Genomic DNA, 17,209 nt, shown 5'->3' with positions numbered 1-17,209 from the left:
AAGGCACATGCTTTGACCTACGTGCCATTTCTGATGGTCATGTTACTATGCCAGCGGTTATAAGACACTGGGAATCCACTGGACATAGAGGATCCTAAATATTAGGGCTACGTTGTCAGATTTTTTTTCAGTTACATTGTGAAAGCAGAAACAAGAGGGAATCTTTTACCACAGTCAAGCAGAAATTGAGAGCAATGGATTCCAAATGCGTGCTCCTCTTCCCAGCAAAATCTGGAAATAATTTATGAAGGGAGAAGTAACTTCATCACTTTCCCAAAAGTGGTGTAGGATTGGCTAGATTCCAGAGACAGAAGGCAATCAAGAGTAGCTTCAGCAGACCCAGTGGCTCTAGGGGAGAACGGTGTCTACAGACTAGACCTTCAGTGCACAATATGCACAGGATGGAATACTAAGCCTTGAAAGCCAACCCTCAGAACTCCCAAGCAAACAGCAAGTGTCTGAAGAACCGGAGGAGAGAAAGGAAGAGACACCACACTGGTCCACAGAGCTGGCTTTACACCAGTCTGGAAACAGTATAATAACATATATCTCGTTCATACAATAAGTTCCAGAATAAAATAATTCAAACAGAACCACATGATGGAAAGACTCATCTGATTGGTTTAAAAATATTTTATTTTTTCTTATTCTTCTTTAAAAACTTCCTTTCACTGTAGCCAATGCGTTTTGCCCCTGGGACTTCTTCAGGGCTACAAGACATACACAGCATATACAAAATAAAAAATCATTATATAATAAATCAGTACAAAACAATACAAAAATAGAAACAAAATCTTACAAAGTCATCCTTATATACAGAGACCACCACAGAAAGCTGATCAATTAATCAAATGCATTGGTCCTCAAACATTATGCAGCATTTTTTAATAACATACTATCTCATACCTCATTATTGTAAATAGCATCAATTATGCACAATTCAGAACAGGATTTTGTTTTAACATACTAGCTCATACTTCTTACTATGCATAGCATCAATTATGGGTAATTCAGAACAGTAGTACATGGGATCCACAAGTGGACCCACACACTTCATAGACCCAAGTGCATACCAGTGTCTAGTTTAAGAAACTTGTTCTTGTATATTGAATCAGGAAACTCAAATGCATTATTCCTCAAGCCTCATGCGGCATTTGTTATGACATGTTATCTCATACCTCCTAATGTACATAATGTCAATCACACACAACTTAGAATAGCACTGCATGGGGAGTACAGGTTTCAGAGACCTTCAAATTACATGGATCCACACAATTAACACCAAATATATATTAATCACTGTTGTGTGTTGTATATAAAAGACATGTTCTTTATATTGAGTCAAGAAAGAATTGTGGAGGGCTCCACGTTTTCAATTAAATGATTTTGGGATAACTAAATATGATTGCTTTGATATTTATATTGTGGTACAAAGTCATCTTTGTCACTCAGACTTGTGGTGTATGATACACAATAATCTATTCCATCTCAAGACTTCTCTGAGGTTGAGTCTGTCGGTCTTTCATCCCATACACGATGCAACCATTTTGTGGCCTTAGGGAAACAAGAGACCAAATATGTATTACCCAACACTTTTATCAAGAACTCAAAAATCCTGTACAGGGGATATGTATTCTGTCTTCAAGTTTAATATTGTTGGACCTGGCCCATTTACAGGGTCATTCCCCAGACTTTTTGCTTTTTGCCTCCTTATTTTTCTGACCTTTGTTGGCTGACGTTTTGACTCTGAGCACTTTCTCACTGCTAACCAGTACTAAAGTGCATGTGCTCTCTTTTAAAAATTTGGTATGATTGGATTATACCTGATGGGCATATTTAATTTACCTATAAGTCCCTTGTAAAGTGGTATCCCTTTACCCATGGCCTGTAAATTAAATGCCACTAGTGGGCCTGCATCGCTGCTTGCGCCACCCACTGAAGTAGCCTGTCAAACCTATCTAAGGCCTGCTAGCGCAGAGCCTGTGTGCGCAGTTTCCTGCCACAGGTACCTGGCATCTAAATTTACTTGCCAGGCCCAGAACTCCCCTTTTACTACATGTAAGTCACCCCTAAGGTACGCCCTAGCTAGTCCCTTGGACAGGGTGCCATGTATGTAGAAGGAAGGACATGTGTCATGTAGCGTGGCCTGTCCTGGTAGTGACAAACAGCCTAACTTGGTGTCTCACTGCTGTGAGCGCTGCCTCCTCATAGGATTGCATTGGAAATGCCCTGCCTTATGTGTAAGGGGTATGGTCTGATTCATGAGGGGAAGCGTAGGCATGTTTGGTATGGTTGTGATAGTGGTAAGAAATGCTGCTTACTGGTGTAGGTGTATATTTTATTACTATCACAGAAATGCCACTTCTAGAAAGTGCGCATTTATCTGTGCTTATGACTTTGGTGTTTTGCAGCTTGTCTCCAATCAATGTCTGGGCAGACTGACAGTTGGGGCTTTGTGCATACTTCTCAGACAGCCTGAACACAGGGAGGGTGGAGGTGACACAGACGTGCATCTACATATTGTAAAGCCTTCCTGGGCTGAGAGAAGGGAGAGGCGGGGCACACCTGCATTTGTAAAGACTGTGCCCTGGCATCGCACAATAGGGTCGTTAACCCCCCACTGATGTTTGGAGCCTGTACTGAAAGGAGAGGGGGGCACTCCCACATTTTCGGAAAAAGAGCATCAGGTGAACAATGCAAAACTCCATGACCTGCCCATGCTTTAAGGTAAGTACATTGGGTACAAGCTGTTAAACCACCAACATCGACCCTGTTAGTCATCAACAACAAAGGGCACCTACCCCTGTTTTTTAAAATACCAACAAAGGGAGAGCACTGCAAACCAAACTTTATTAAAGTTCCCATTACAACATCAAGGAACAAACTTCTTACCCGTGAGTCCATATATCTCACATGCAGCATTTCCTACAGCACCCATCTTAATGTGAAACCCTTCATCATGTTCAAAAGACAATTTAAATGGCCCAGGTAATTACTAAAACCTGGTATAACACAGTGCTTGTATATGCCATTCCCTTTCTAAAACACAGTTGCCATCTTATAGTTCTACAGCCTACATCTAATGGATCAATGCACCTGATCTTTAAACATGATTGGTGTACATACTCCTTATTCACAAATTCATATACACTATATACAACGTCAAATTATGAAACACCACACCCCTTTCACAAGGGTGGCACCTGTCCAACAAATACTCACAGCCACCATTTCCTGTCAGAACAGGATAGCCATCTTGACATTCCAGGACCTGAGTCTGACAAATTAGTATGCAGCACTATCTCACTTGTTACTCAAACCTGTTAGGTTTAAACACATCAGATGTCCTCAGAATAAATATTTTTATCCTATCCAATGTATCATATTTCAAATATACCTGATTTTGTTAGAATAAAGTTCAATGAACACAATAAATGTAATTCTAGTTACCATCCTACAATTGAGAGAATCTCATCCAATTGGCCAAAACGTGGTCGCCATCTTGAATTTCTAAAACCTGTATCCAATAAATATGTCTTTGGAATAGATATCTTAATATCATATTTTATCATCATAATTCAAATATAGCTCTACCTCATACTTATTACACAATATTAATGATACTGTCCCTAAAGTCATAAAATAATTTATATCACATATTAAATCATGAGCCACCACTGCAAAAATCTGATCTTTAGAGGCTATTCCGGTCACTCTTCTAAGCAGTGATAATCCAATGTCTGCATTGTTGCTAGATCTCATCCACCCAAACAATATCCCTCATACGTCAAATCACAGATCACCATGTACATGTCCGATCTTTAGAGGCTATTTTAATCAATGTCCCCATTAATAATAATCCAGTATAATGTATACTGTTGTTAGATTTCATTCTCCCATACAGTAGCCATCGATGTGTTAACCCATTACATGGTATCCCCCTCGTGTGTGAGAAGATAGTATATTCCACAAAATTCATCTGTCGACTATAGATCCTGACTTGTCAATGCTGTATCTCATAAAAAATGGCAACATTTATCATTGATATTCACCCTCATTATCACCAATCCAAGCCGACAAATCCACCTTGCTTCTGCTAGCCTCTAGGCTGTCTTCCTATTTCCTCCCCTCTCATTACATTGAACTTGTTCAAGGGCATGGAACCAGATCTACGTACTTGTAGGATGAACTATACGTATATGTGTTGCTACTGGCTATCTCTCATCCTGATGCCCTAACATGTTCTTGTATCCATATCTTCACAGATTGTGTACTATTACCAATATAGATTTTGCTACAGCACATCCCAGGACATATATGGTAAATGTGGTATTGCAATTAAATATTGTATTAGCAATGTATTCCTTCCTTGCGTTGTAGCAAATATTAGTCCTGTTGTGACTAAGTGGCATTTACTGCATTCACCAGATGTAAAGAAGCTTTTTGGCTTGTTTGGAATCCATGTTATATTGGTACTACTCAACTGAGAGCTCCTCACATAGCTGGGGCAAAGAGATATTTTCATCTCCTTGCGATAGGCCAAAAGAGGTTAATCAGATACAATGTCTTCAGGTAGGATAATTAATCTCAATATGTGCCAATTCTTTCCAAATACATCACAAATATGATTAATGTATGCATTATATTGTGTGATAAAAAGAACCTGTCTACTTTTTTGCCTCTTTTTACCCAACTTCTCATCAGTGTTTGCTTGCAATCTAATTTCTTTATCCTATCTTCTGCTTTCTGTAAGCACTGGTCACTGTAACGCTGTTCTTTGAAATTAATTTTTACTACCTTCAATCTCTTGACAAACTAACTATTTTGGCTGCAATTGCATCTGGCTCTTACCATTTCCACCGCAGAGGATGGCCGCTTTAGTTGATTTAGGATGCAAACTGGTGCCATGTAAAACACTGTTACAGGCAGTTTGTTTCATAAAGATATCACTATGAATAGCATTCTGACATACATATAGGCATAAGTCGAGAAAATATATCTCTAGTTTATGATACTTTGGTGTTAGTCACACATAAAATCAATTATTATTGAGAAAAGGATGATAGGCCATAAGATCCCTCTCTGTACCATTTCAAATTATCAAAATATCATCTATATATCTGCCATAGAAGATGACATTATTTGTCCAGCTCTAGCCCCCATGGCCCCAGGAATGGTCCCCCTCAAACAAACCCATAAATAAGTTTGCTTAAGAGGGAACAAACTTGGAACCTATAGCAGTGACCTGTTTTTGAAGCAACCAAGTACTACTATGGAAGAAGACATTCATGGTTAGAATAATTCTGGGCATCCCAAGTAACATTGAGTGTGCTCAAAATGACTAGATTATACCCGTATAGGTCAAATCTAAGAGCCTCTAGTCCACATTCAGATTCTGTGCATGTATACAGGCTTTCCACGTCCATAGTTACGAACACAAGTTCATCACTTTCCCACTAGAAGTCATCCAACTTACACAGTACATCCTTGCTGTAAGTACAAGGGCAGGTTCCTAACAAAAGGTTGTAAGAACCCGTCCATGTACCGGGCCAAAAACTCAGTTGGTGACCCGTTGCCAGAAATGATCAGCCTCCCTGAAAGGAAGGCATCTATTTTTCATATTTACGGTAATATGTAAATACACAGAAATCTAGGACAGTCAATGTGAAGATATCTATATTCAGAATTAGTCAGCAAACATGATTCATGACAATCGGTCAACCTTCCATAGATATGTTCACAATAACAGAAATATACTTATCTTTTAACTTTTCATAACATGCAGTGTCCTGTAATTGCCCATCAATCTCATTCATATGATCACCCTTATCCTTCACAACAATATAACCCTTTTATCAGCATCTCTAATCACAATACTGTCACCCTCCTTTAAAATGTAGAGGACCACTCTATCTTTTTAAACATGATAAAAGCATATTTGCAACTACTACCACAATGGTGCAGATCTTCCAACTTTTACTTGCCAAGTATGACCCTCCAATGGAATTCATCAATGCCAGTGTCTTGCGTGGCAGGGAGCATGTATTTCGATGAAGGTTACAAGCCACTATCAATAGTCATATCTTATTGCACACGCATTTATTTTCCCAATTGCATTTGATTACCAACTTTGTCATGTTTATCAAGAGACATGAATGTGTCTCTAATGTTCGCTATTGAGCTAGGCTCGCTGGTGGTAACACGAAACTTAAAGGCATGTTCACTGAAATATTTCTTTAATTTTAATTTTCTGATGAATTTGAATAAATCCATATGAGCATCAACAAAATTGCATAATTGTGTGCAGCAAAAGTTCAACCCTTTACTTAGAACATTTATTTCATGTACTGAAAAGGTTCCTGAAGACAGATTCATAATTCTCAATTCTTTGGAATGATTGTTTGTTGTTTTCATGGTTAACTGGCTCATATCTAGGTTTTCCTCTTGGTCTGTGTTACTTTCACTTGCTTGCTCATTTGCACTTCCGGCTTTGTGTTTCTTTCCTCCCCTCCTGATTCTTTTCCTATTTTATTCTGTCCCTTCTTCATGTTGCCCAACCTGTACCCTTGGACTTCCCTTAAAAAAACGGAAGAAGAGAATTTGTTCAGTTGCTCCCTTCTCTGGCCCTTTCCTGGGTCTCTTTCAGCCTAGGATGATGAGATACTGCTTGATGAAATACTAGCATCTCTTGAAATATTAATAAGGATTGTTCCTGTTTTTACAGGGATGTCAACATACCGAGAAGGTGAATATTCTTGCTCTTTCGTAAAACCCATCATCTCTTTTAATTATTTTCTGTTTCTTGTCCTTCAAATACAACTGATAATTACCATTTTACTTCTTGAGGATCTCACTGTTTTGGTTATGGTCTCATGCAGGTTAGTTTCAATAATCTCTTTCTCCAATTTCATTATTTTATTCCTGAATTTCTTCACCTCCCTTTCAGAGTTCACTAATAGAATTCTCATAATTTCATTTGAAAATTCATATAGGCCCGCTTCCCAATCTTCTAAGAGGTCTGTATATAGGTCATCAAAGTTGGGAAAAATTAGGATGCATAGGCCCCTAGGTATTTTATTATACTTTTTTAAAGTGGCTCCATCCCACCACTGCAAATGTTCTTGTTGTTTAATCTTTCAAGGTTTTTAAACTCATTCTTCATGACATTACTTTTAGTTGATGGTAAGTTTTCAGATTTATTATGTGACTTTCCTTTGGAGAACAGATTTCATAACAAAGCCTCATGATTATCATCAAAGTCCATGTCTATGTCTGGTACCACCTAGTGATAGTGCACACATGCCCAATGATTATAACAAATAATTCACATAAAGACTGAGGCATAGTAGGTATATGTTTTTAAAAATAATGACAGCTTTGTGCACAGGTCTGGAAGATCACCCCTCTTACCATTCTCTACAGGAAAAAAAGTGCATAATTACATTTATAATACATATATCCCACTCAAAATGTAATTGAGTTATGACAGCAGCATATATATAGTTCATGCAATAAGTTCCAGATGAATTCAAATCACATGATATAAAGACTTGTCTGATTGGTTTAAAAAATATTTTCTTTATTATTCTTCCTAAAAAAACGTCCTTTCACTGTTGCCAGAGCATGTCACCCCCCCCCCCCGGGGACTTCTTGAGGGCTACAAGACACAGCCATTCACAAAATTAAAAATCATTATATAATAAAACAATACATAAAAGAGAAAACATTCTCTTTAAAAAAAATCCTTATTCACAGATATCACTGCAGAAAACTGATCAATTTACCTAATACATTGTTCCTCAAACATTATGTGGCATTTGTTATAACAAACTATCTCATATCTCATTAATGTACATATCATCAATTATGCACAATTCAGAACTGGCTTTTGTTATAATGTACTATCTCATACTTCTTACTATACATAGCATAAATTATGCACAATTCAGAACAGTACTACATAGTCTTTTCAAGTGGGCCCACACAGTACAAAGACCTAAATGCATACACATTTCTACTATATGTTGTACACAAGAAACATGTTCTTCATATTGAATCAGGAAAGTCAAATGCATTTTACCTCAAACCTCATGCACCATTTGTTATAACATGTTATGTCATACCTCCCAATGTACATAACATCAATCACACACAACTTAGAACAGCACTACATGGGAACTGCAGTTTTCAGACACCTTCAGATTACATGGAACCACACAATTAAAGCCAAATGCATATTAACTACTATTGTGTGTTGTATAAAAGAAACATGTTCTTCATACTGAGTCAAGAAAAATTTAAATAATAAAAATGTATGTGTGTATATATATATATATATATATATACATATATGAATGTTTAAATCTTGATATTTATATTGTGGTACAAAGTCGTCTTTCTCTCTCAAAACATGTGGTGTATGATGCACGATAATCTATTCTATTTTAAGAGTCCTCTGAGGTCGAGTTCATAGTTCTTTCATCATATATAGGATGCAACCAGTTAGTGGACCTATGGAAGCCTCTAAAGATCAGATTTGTTCAATGGTGTTTTGGGATTCAACTTGTGATATAAATTATTTTAGGAAAATTGATTTTAGGGACAGTCTAATTAATTCATATTGCGTAATAAATACAAATATTGTCATGGTCAATCTGATATGTGCCTGGAATCATAAAATGGTGACAAGTATTTAACCTATTATGTCTGTTATAACACATTTTGATACCATTTATTTATTGTGGTTATTGAAGCAAATGTGGACGAGTTTAGTGAACCATATTTCGAATGGAATATTTGAAATATGATAATTGTATATGATATTAAGATATCTATTTCAAAGACATATTCCTTGATTGGATACGAGTTTTGGAATTTCCAGATGGCGACAGCGTTTTGGTAAAATTGAATAAGTGCTTTGAATGATAAAATGGTAACTAGGATTTAATTTATTGTATTCATTGAAATTTATTGTGGCAAAGATCAGATATATTAGAATTATGACAAATATATTTATTCCAAGGGTATCTGGTGTATTTAACCTCCATGGTTTTTGAGTCATGAATGGGATATAGCTGCATACTAATCTGCCAGATACAGGTTCTGGAAATTCAAGATGGGGATCCTGTTCTGGTGGGAAATGGTGGATATGAGCATTGTATGACATGTGCCACCCTTTTGATCGGAGTGCGGCATTTCATGATTTGATGAAGTGGCAGGTGACATTGTACATAGCGTGCATGGATTCATGAATAAGGAACATGTACACCAATAATGTTTAAAAATCAGGTGCATGAATCCATTGGATGTAGGCTGTGAAACTATAAGATGGCAACCATGTTTTGGAAAGGGAGTGCTCTGTGCATGCACCGTTAGACCAGGTGTTTGTAATTACCTGGACCATTTAAATGGTCTTTTAAATATGATGCAGGTTTCTTGTTCTGGTGGATGCTGCATGAAACGCTGCATGTGAGGGATACAGACTAACAGGTAAGGAGTGGGTTCCTTGATGTTGTATTGAGCACTTTAATAACATTTTGCAGTGTTCACCCATTGTTGTTATTTTAAAAAATGGGGGCAGTGACATGTGTTGTTGATGACTAACTGGATAGATGTGGTTAATTTAACAGCTTCTACCCTTCTTAAAGCGTAGGCTGGGGATGGAGTTTTACATTGTGCACCCAATGTTATTATTCCAAAAATGTGGACGGGTGCGATGTGTTTCTCATAACTAGTGAGATTGGTGTGGGTGGGACAGCAGCTGTTACCCATTGATGTGCGCGGGTGCCATCTGTTTGTCATAACTAGTGAGATTGGTGTGGGTGGGACAGCAGCTGTTACCCATTAATGTAAGTTGGATGATGAATTGTTACATTGTTCACTTGATGTTGTGATTCTAAAAATGTGGGTGGGTGCCATGTTTCCCTCAAGCTAACAAGATTGATACCATGTGTTTTTCACAAGGATTAGGCTGATATCTACCAAGCCATCGCAGGGAAACTGATTCCAGTAATGAGAAGGGTAAAAAATGTAGGGCCCAGTGTGAGCTACATGAGCAAAACATAGTTTGTGCTCAGCCAATATTTAGACGAAAAATACAGAATAGGCCACAGATTTTGTTGAAATGCATTCTTTAAAGGATTACACCCAGCAAGAAGTTAAGGATGTTAAAGCTATATTCACAGAGCCTTTGCAGAGTAAAATGTGGCCAGGACATAGAGAGATGTTGCTACAGGTAAAACAAAAGATTTTGGAGTTTGCTACTCCTCACACTAAACAAGAGACACAGCGATTCATGGGATTGTTTGATTTTTGGAGACAGTATGACCCTCATCTGAGTGAAATCTTAACCCTTTGGTACAGAGTGACAAGAAAAAAACATGAGTTTGAATGGTGGTGAAGAGCAGGAGTGTGATTTTGATTTGGCAACAGAAATAATTCAACAGGCTTTAGACTTGTGGACAATACAGGAAGAAGACATTGTGTTGAATTTAACTATCCAGGGACAATATGTAGATCGGTGCAGGTGGCAAAAGCAGAGAAGTACAGGAGTGTCCTTGGGGTTCTGAACTAAAAAAATATCTGATGGGACTCCGAAAATCTGGAGATAGCATTTAAATGAAGCCCTCCAGATTCTGAATAACAGACCATTACAAAATGTTGAAACTCTCCTGATACAATCACATTTGGCCACCAACACCATTGTGTGCTGGGAAATAAAACCTGGAGCTTCAGCTCCTTACAGAGCCACACCAGAATCTGCAGGTCTTGACCTACATGCTTACAAAATTGCCCAACTTGTCATAAGTGGATTGGCGAGGAAGGGGACTGCCCCAGCCCTTCTGGCAGTACAAGGAAAGGGAGGTTTTGGTTCAACTGACAAAAACCCTGGTTCTAAGGTGTGGGTGGAATCCCCAAATGGCCATCCAGAACCTGCAGAAATTATAGCCAAGGGCCCTAATAATGTCCTGCTGATCATAAAAGTAGGAAAGGAAAATGGGAGCACATTTCAACTAAAAATGTTATTTGCAAGAAAGATCATACTTGTTTCTTTTACAGATCATACTACGACTTGCCTCTGACCATGAGTGTGCTGTGTGGTCTCCCTTCGGGCGTGTGAGTGTGGGGTCGGCAGGGACAGCACTCCTAACCTGAACCTGATTGATCAATCATGTTGCGCAACATCCCTGATGCTTTTGAAGGGAAATACCTGTGGATCCATTTGGCGCAAGTTGTGCTTCACAGATCAAAGTTCTGCATGGAATAATGCAGAGTACCATGGATGTCCTATCAACCTTTTTGATTGCAATTTTAATAGAACCAACAACATGGCTTGTTATCACCTGGTGACTGCTGCCAGTCACTTTAAACATGTTTAAGTTGCCAGTTGGCTGACTATTCTTGTGTGGGAACCTCACTTTTACCTACATTATAGCAAACATTACAGGTGGACCGTGGACCTTTACATGATTAGGCCTCATGATGTTTTCATCTAACTCTATACAGACTCGTTATCCTAGAGACACTATTCAATTAAGTGAAGACAGTGATTTAATTACTATCCCAATCAGAATATATAGGCTTAAGTCTTTCTATTGTATGTGTGCCTGGTTTAGATGTTCATCATAGCTGAATGATCAATATGTTAGCATGTCTAATGGTTAAAAATATTATTTACACTTCTATTGCTTTATAGTGATTGCTCTTCTAACTTAATTATGTTGCTGTGTACAATGCATACTTAATTTGCATGTAATGGTTAAATAAAAAGAGAAGTTGATTTTAGGACTATAGGGTATATGAGTCATTGGTCAAAAGGGTGGAGTGTAATGATATTTGTGTTTTGACCACTGACTCCACGTTGCACTTAGCCTAGCAGCACACCATCACATTAGTGACCATCAACTTCATTTTTCCTATTGACTTTATTTTAGCATGAGCCACCGCCATGTTAAAAGCTGCAAATATTTTCCCATGTTATACAGTGTACTCATGTTTTTATTGTGCATGTTTGCATGTTCTTTCCCACCAAGGGCTTAGGCTGATAAGAATGTACTAGGACGGCAGAGAATGGTTTTGTTTTGATAGAGGGCACCTTAGGATTTTGGCCAATTCCCGACATGTTCTTTTCAAAGCTGACCTAAAGTAACCAGCATTTTTTTAATAATAAACTTATGCAGTGGGAGGGAGTTTCTAGAATTCTCCTCTCTTGTTTGTTGATACTGACAGAGGCTGATACTAGATAGACCGGGGAGTGACTCAGATCTTGGACATGCTCAGGTCCCGAGGTGTGTCATCCTTCCTGTGAAGATAATTGATCTTTCTCTCCACGATCGATTCTGGGATCTGGCGATCTGATGCTGATTAGGAGGGAGATGAAGCAGATTTGCCCCTGCCTCATGGTGATGCATTTTTGTTTTCATTATCTGCTTTGCATTGTAATATAGATACATATATTTGCTGTGTATATTGCAGTGGAGAATCATTTGTACATGTTTTCATTTCATTGCTGTGACCATTTTTAAACGTGTACTTTCAGCATGCTAATCTCCTTTACGAACCTTGCAAAGTGAATTATTAAATGTCTTCTTTAGACTAAGAAGCGCATTACAGAGATTTTTGTCAGTGCACAAGTGTTTCAGCTCGGTCATTAGTCAAACAAAACATGTGTAATTTCTGAAATTATGCTTTTACAAATAATTGTGCAGCACACCCCAATCCATCCCACTCCAATTCACAGCACTACAATCTATCCCACCTCAACCCACACCCATCCATCCCATTGCAATTCAAAGCACTCATCTCAGTCCAATCCTCTCCAACCCACACCACTCCAGTACTACCAACCCACCCCAGTTTGATCTGCCCCACTCCAGTTCGCCGCACTCCAATTCAAAGCAATCCGCACCTCTCCAAAACAATCTGGCCTACTTTAATTCAAAGCAATCTGCCTCACTCCAATCCAAAACAGTTTGCCCCACTCTATTCCAAAACAATCTGCCCCACTCCTATCTACCCCACTCCGTTCTGTCCCACTCCATTCCAAATGAATTTGTCCTACTCTACTCTGAAACAATCTGCCTGCTCCAATTCAAAACAATTTGCCTGCTCCATTTCAAAACCATCTGCCCCACTCCCATCCGCCCCTCCAATCTGCCCCACTTTAATCCAAAACAATCTGCCTCATTTCAATCTGCCCCACTTTAATCTACCCTACTCCAATCCAAAACAATCTGTCCCACTCAAATCCGCCCCACTCCAATCCAAAACAATCTGCCCCACTCCAATCCACCCCACTCCAGTCTGCCCCTCTCCAATCCAAGATAATAAGCCCCACTCAAATCCAATCCACCTCAACCCAATCCATTTCATCCAATCCAATCCACTTCACCCCAATCCAATCCACCCCACTCCATCCCAATCCACCCCACTCCCATCCAATCCACCCCACATAAACCCAATCTACCCCACTCCAATCCAACCTAATACAAGCTGCCCCACTCCAGTCCAAAACAATCTACCTCACTCTAGTCTGCCCCAATACAAAACAATCTGTCCCACTCCAATCCACCCCTCTCCAATCTGTCCAACTTTAATCCAAAACAATATGCCCCACTTTGATCCAAAACAATTTGGCACACTCCAACCTGCCGTACTCCACCCTGCCCCACTCCAAAATCTCATGCCAATCCAACCCCACCCCAATCCACTCCAGTCCAATCTGCCCCACTCCAGTCCAATCCAACCCACTCCAATCCAGCCCACTCCAATCCAACCCACTCCACTCCAATCCAAACCACCCACCCCACTCCAATCCAACCTCCTCCAATCGAGTCTACTGTTACCCAATCCACCTCACTCCAATGCACTCACATCACCCCAATTCATACCACACAACACAATCCACTGTAATCCACCCCACTCCAGTCAAATCCAATCTATATTAATCCACCCTACTCCAGTCCAATCCACTCTAAACCGTGTTAACCTACCCCACTCCAATCTAGTCCACACAGCTCTAATTAATCCACCCCACCCCACACCAATCCAATCTACCCTCACCAATTCAATCCACCCCATTCATATCGAATCCACCAGTCCAACCCACCTCACTGCAGTCCAGCCCACTCCAATCAAATCAAATCCACTCAACTACATTTTAATCAACCACAATCCACACCACTCTGCTCCAGCCTAACCCCATCCAGTCCACCCCACCCCAATCCAATACATTCCACCCCACCCCATCCAATCCACCCCATTCAATCCAATCCACCCCACTCAATCCATTCCACCCTACTTCCATCCAAATCACCACACACAAACCCAATCTACCACATTCCAATCCAACCTAATACAAGCTTCCTCACTCCTGTCCAAAACAATCAGCCTCACTCTAGTCTGCCCCACTCCAATCTAAAACAATCTGTCCCACTCCAATCCACCCCTCTCCAGTCTATTTTACTTTAATCCAAAACAATCTACCCCACTTTAATCCAAAACAATTTGCCACACTCCAATCTGTCCCACTCGAATACCAAGCAACCCACTCCAATCCAAAACAATCTGCCCCAATCCAATTTGCCCCAATCCACTTCACCCCAACCCAGTCCTTCCCACTCCAACCCTATCCACCCCATTCCAATCCTCTACAATCCACCTCACTACAATCAAGTCCACCCCATACCAATATAATCCACAAACACCAATCCAATTTACCCCAATCCAGTCCAGTCCAATCTACCCTATTCCAATCCAATTACACCGCACGCCAATCCAATCCAATCCAACTCCACCCCAATCCACTTCGGTCCAATCCACCCTACTCCAATCCAAACCACCCCACTCTAATCCTCTACAACCCAATCCCCCTACTCCAATCCACCCACTCCAATCAAGTTCACTGCTACCCAATCCAACTCACTCCAATCCACTCACATCACCCCAGTTCATCCCACTCAATACAATCCACTGTAATTCACCCCACTCCAGTCCAATCCAGTCTACATTAATCCACCCTACTGCAGTCTAATCCACTCCAAACCATGTCAACCTACCCCACTCCAATCCAGTCCACCTCGCTCTAATTAATCCATTCCACACCAGTCCAGCCTACCCTCAGCAATCCAATCCACCAGTCAAATCCACCCTCTGCAATCCAACCCACTCTAATCCCTCTAATCCAACCCACTCCAATCAAATAAAATCCACTCCACTCCACTTCACTCCATTTCAATCGACCACAATCCACACCACTCTGTTCCACCCTAACCCATTCCAGTCCACCCTACCCCAAACCAATACATCCCACCCTGCCACACCAATCCCATTCACCCCACCCCATCCAATCCACCACATTCAATCCAATCCACCCCACTCAATCCATTTCTCCTCACTCCAATAATCTCACCCGAATCCGATCCACCCCAATCCAATCCACCTCACTCCAGTTCACCCCACGCTAATCCACCCGACCCCAATACAACCCATACAAACCCTCCAGTTACGCCCATCCCAATCCACCCCACCCATGTCAATCCACTACACCCCACTCCAACCTGCACCACTCTACTCCAATCCACCCTTTTCTACCACAATGACATCCACCCCACCTCCTCCCAGTTCAGTCCACTGCACTCCAATCCAACCTGCACCACTCTACTCCAATCCACCCCGCTCTACCACAATTAAATCTACCCCACCTCCTCCCATTTGAGTCCACTGCACTCCGATCCAATTCATCCAACCCAGCCCACCCCACTTCAATCCAATCCAATTCACCCCACACCAATCCACCTCTACCCCAATCCAACCCATCCTCTCCGTTCAACCCCACCCCAATCAACTCCACCCCATTTCAATCCACTCCACCCCACTACAAAACATCCCACGCTACCCCACTCCAATCCAATCCAATCCATCCAGCCTATCCCACTCCAAACCACCCCACACCAACTTAATCCACTCCACCCCTATAATCCACCCCTCCCCACCCCAATCCAATCCACCCCACCCATCCCAGTTCAGATAAACCCACTCCAATCCACCCCATTTCAATGCAATCCACCCCACTCCAATCCACCCAGATCCAGACCCCCAATCCAATCCACCCCAATTTAGTCCAACACACCCCACTCCGGTACTATCGACCCTACCCCACTCTCATCTCATCTATCCCATTGCAGCCCACCATGCCCCAATCCAATCCATCCCACCCCATTTGAGTTCTCCCCACCCCACTCCAATCCAATCTAACACACCCCACTGCAATCCACCACACTCACTCCAATCCAGCACACTCTATCCCAATCCAATACACCCCATTCCAGTTCAGTCCACCCCACTCCAATTAATTCTACTCCAATCAATTCAACTAAATCCAGCCCACTCCACTCTAATTCAATCCACCCCACTCCAGTCCAATCCACCTCACTCTATTCCAATCCACTCCACTCAAATCCAATCAACTCCACTCCAATCCACCCCACTCTACTTCAGTCCACCCCACCCCAATCCGAACCCCCGCTCCACTCCACCCTATTCCAATTCACCCCAATTCAATCAATTTCACCCCATGTCAATTCAATCACCTCACCTCAGTGCAATCCACCCCACTCCAATCCACCCCAATCCAATCCATCCCTCCCCAATACAAGCCACACCACCCCCTCCAGTCCACCCCATCCTAATCCACCCACAACATTACAATCCACTCCACCCTTCTACAATCCACCCACTCTGCTCCAATCCACCTCACTTTGGGCCAATCAAATCCACCCAAACTCATCCCAGTTCACTCCACCACACTCCAATCCAATCCATCCAGCCCACCCAACTCCAATCCAATCCAATTTACCCCCTGCCAATCCAATCCACCTCACTTCAATGCAATCTGCCCCAATCGAACCCACCCCTACAGTCAACCCCACCCTATTTCAATCCACTTCACCCTACCCCACTCCAATCCATCCAGCCCGCCCCACTCCAATCCATCCTACTCCAATTCACTCCACCCCACTCTAATCCAATCCACCCCAATACAATTCAATCCACCAACCCCACTCCAGTCCAATCCACCTCACTCATTCCAATCCACCCCATTCCAGTCCAATCTACCCCACCCCAATCCACCCAACTCCAATCCCCCACTATACCCCAATCCAATCCACTCCACTGCACCCCAGTTCAGTCCACTGCGCTCCACTGTAGC

Source organism: Pleurodeles waltl, chromosome 1_2, assembly GCF_031143425.1.
Source record: "Pleurodeles waltl isolate 20211129_DDA chromosome 1_2, aPleWal1.hap1.20221129, whole genome shotgun sequence".
Taxonomy (NCBI): Eukaryota; Metazoa; Chordata; class Amphibia; order Caudata; family Salamandridae; genus Pleurodeles; species Pleurodeles waltl.
This window is presented reverse-complemented; position numbering follows the sequence as displayed.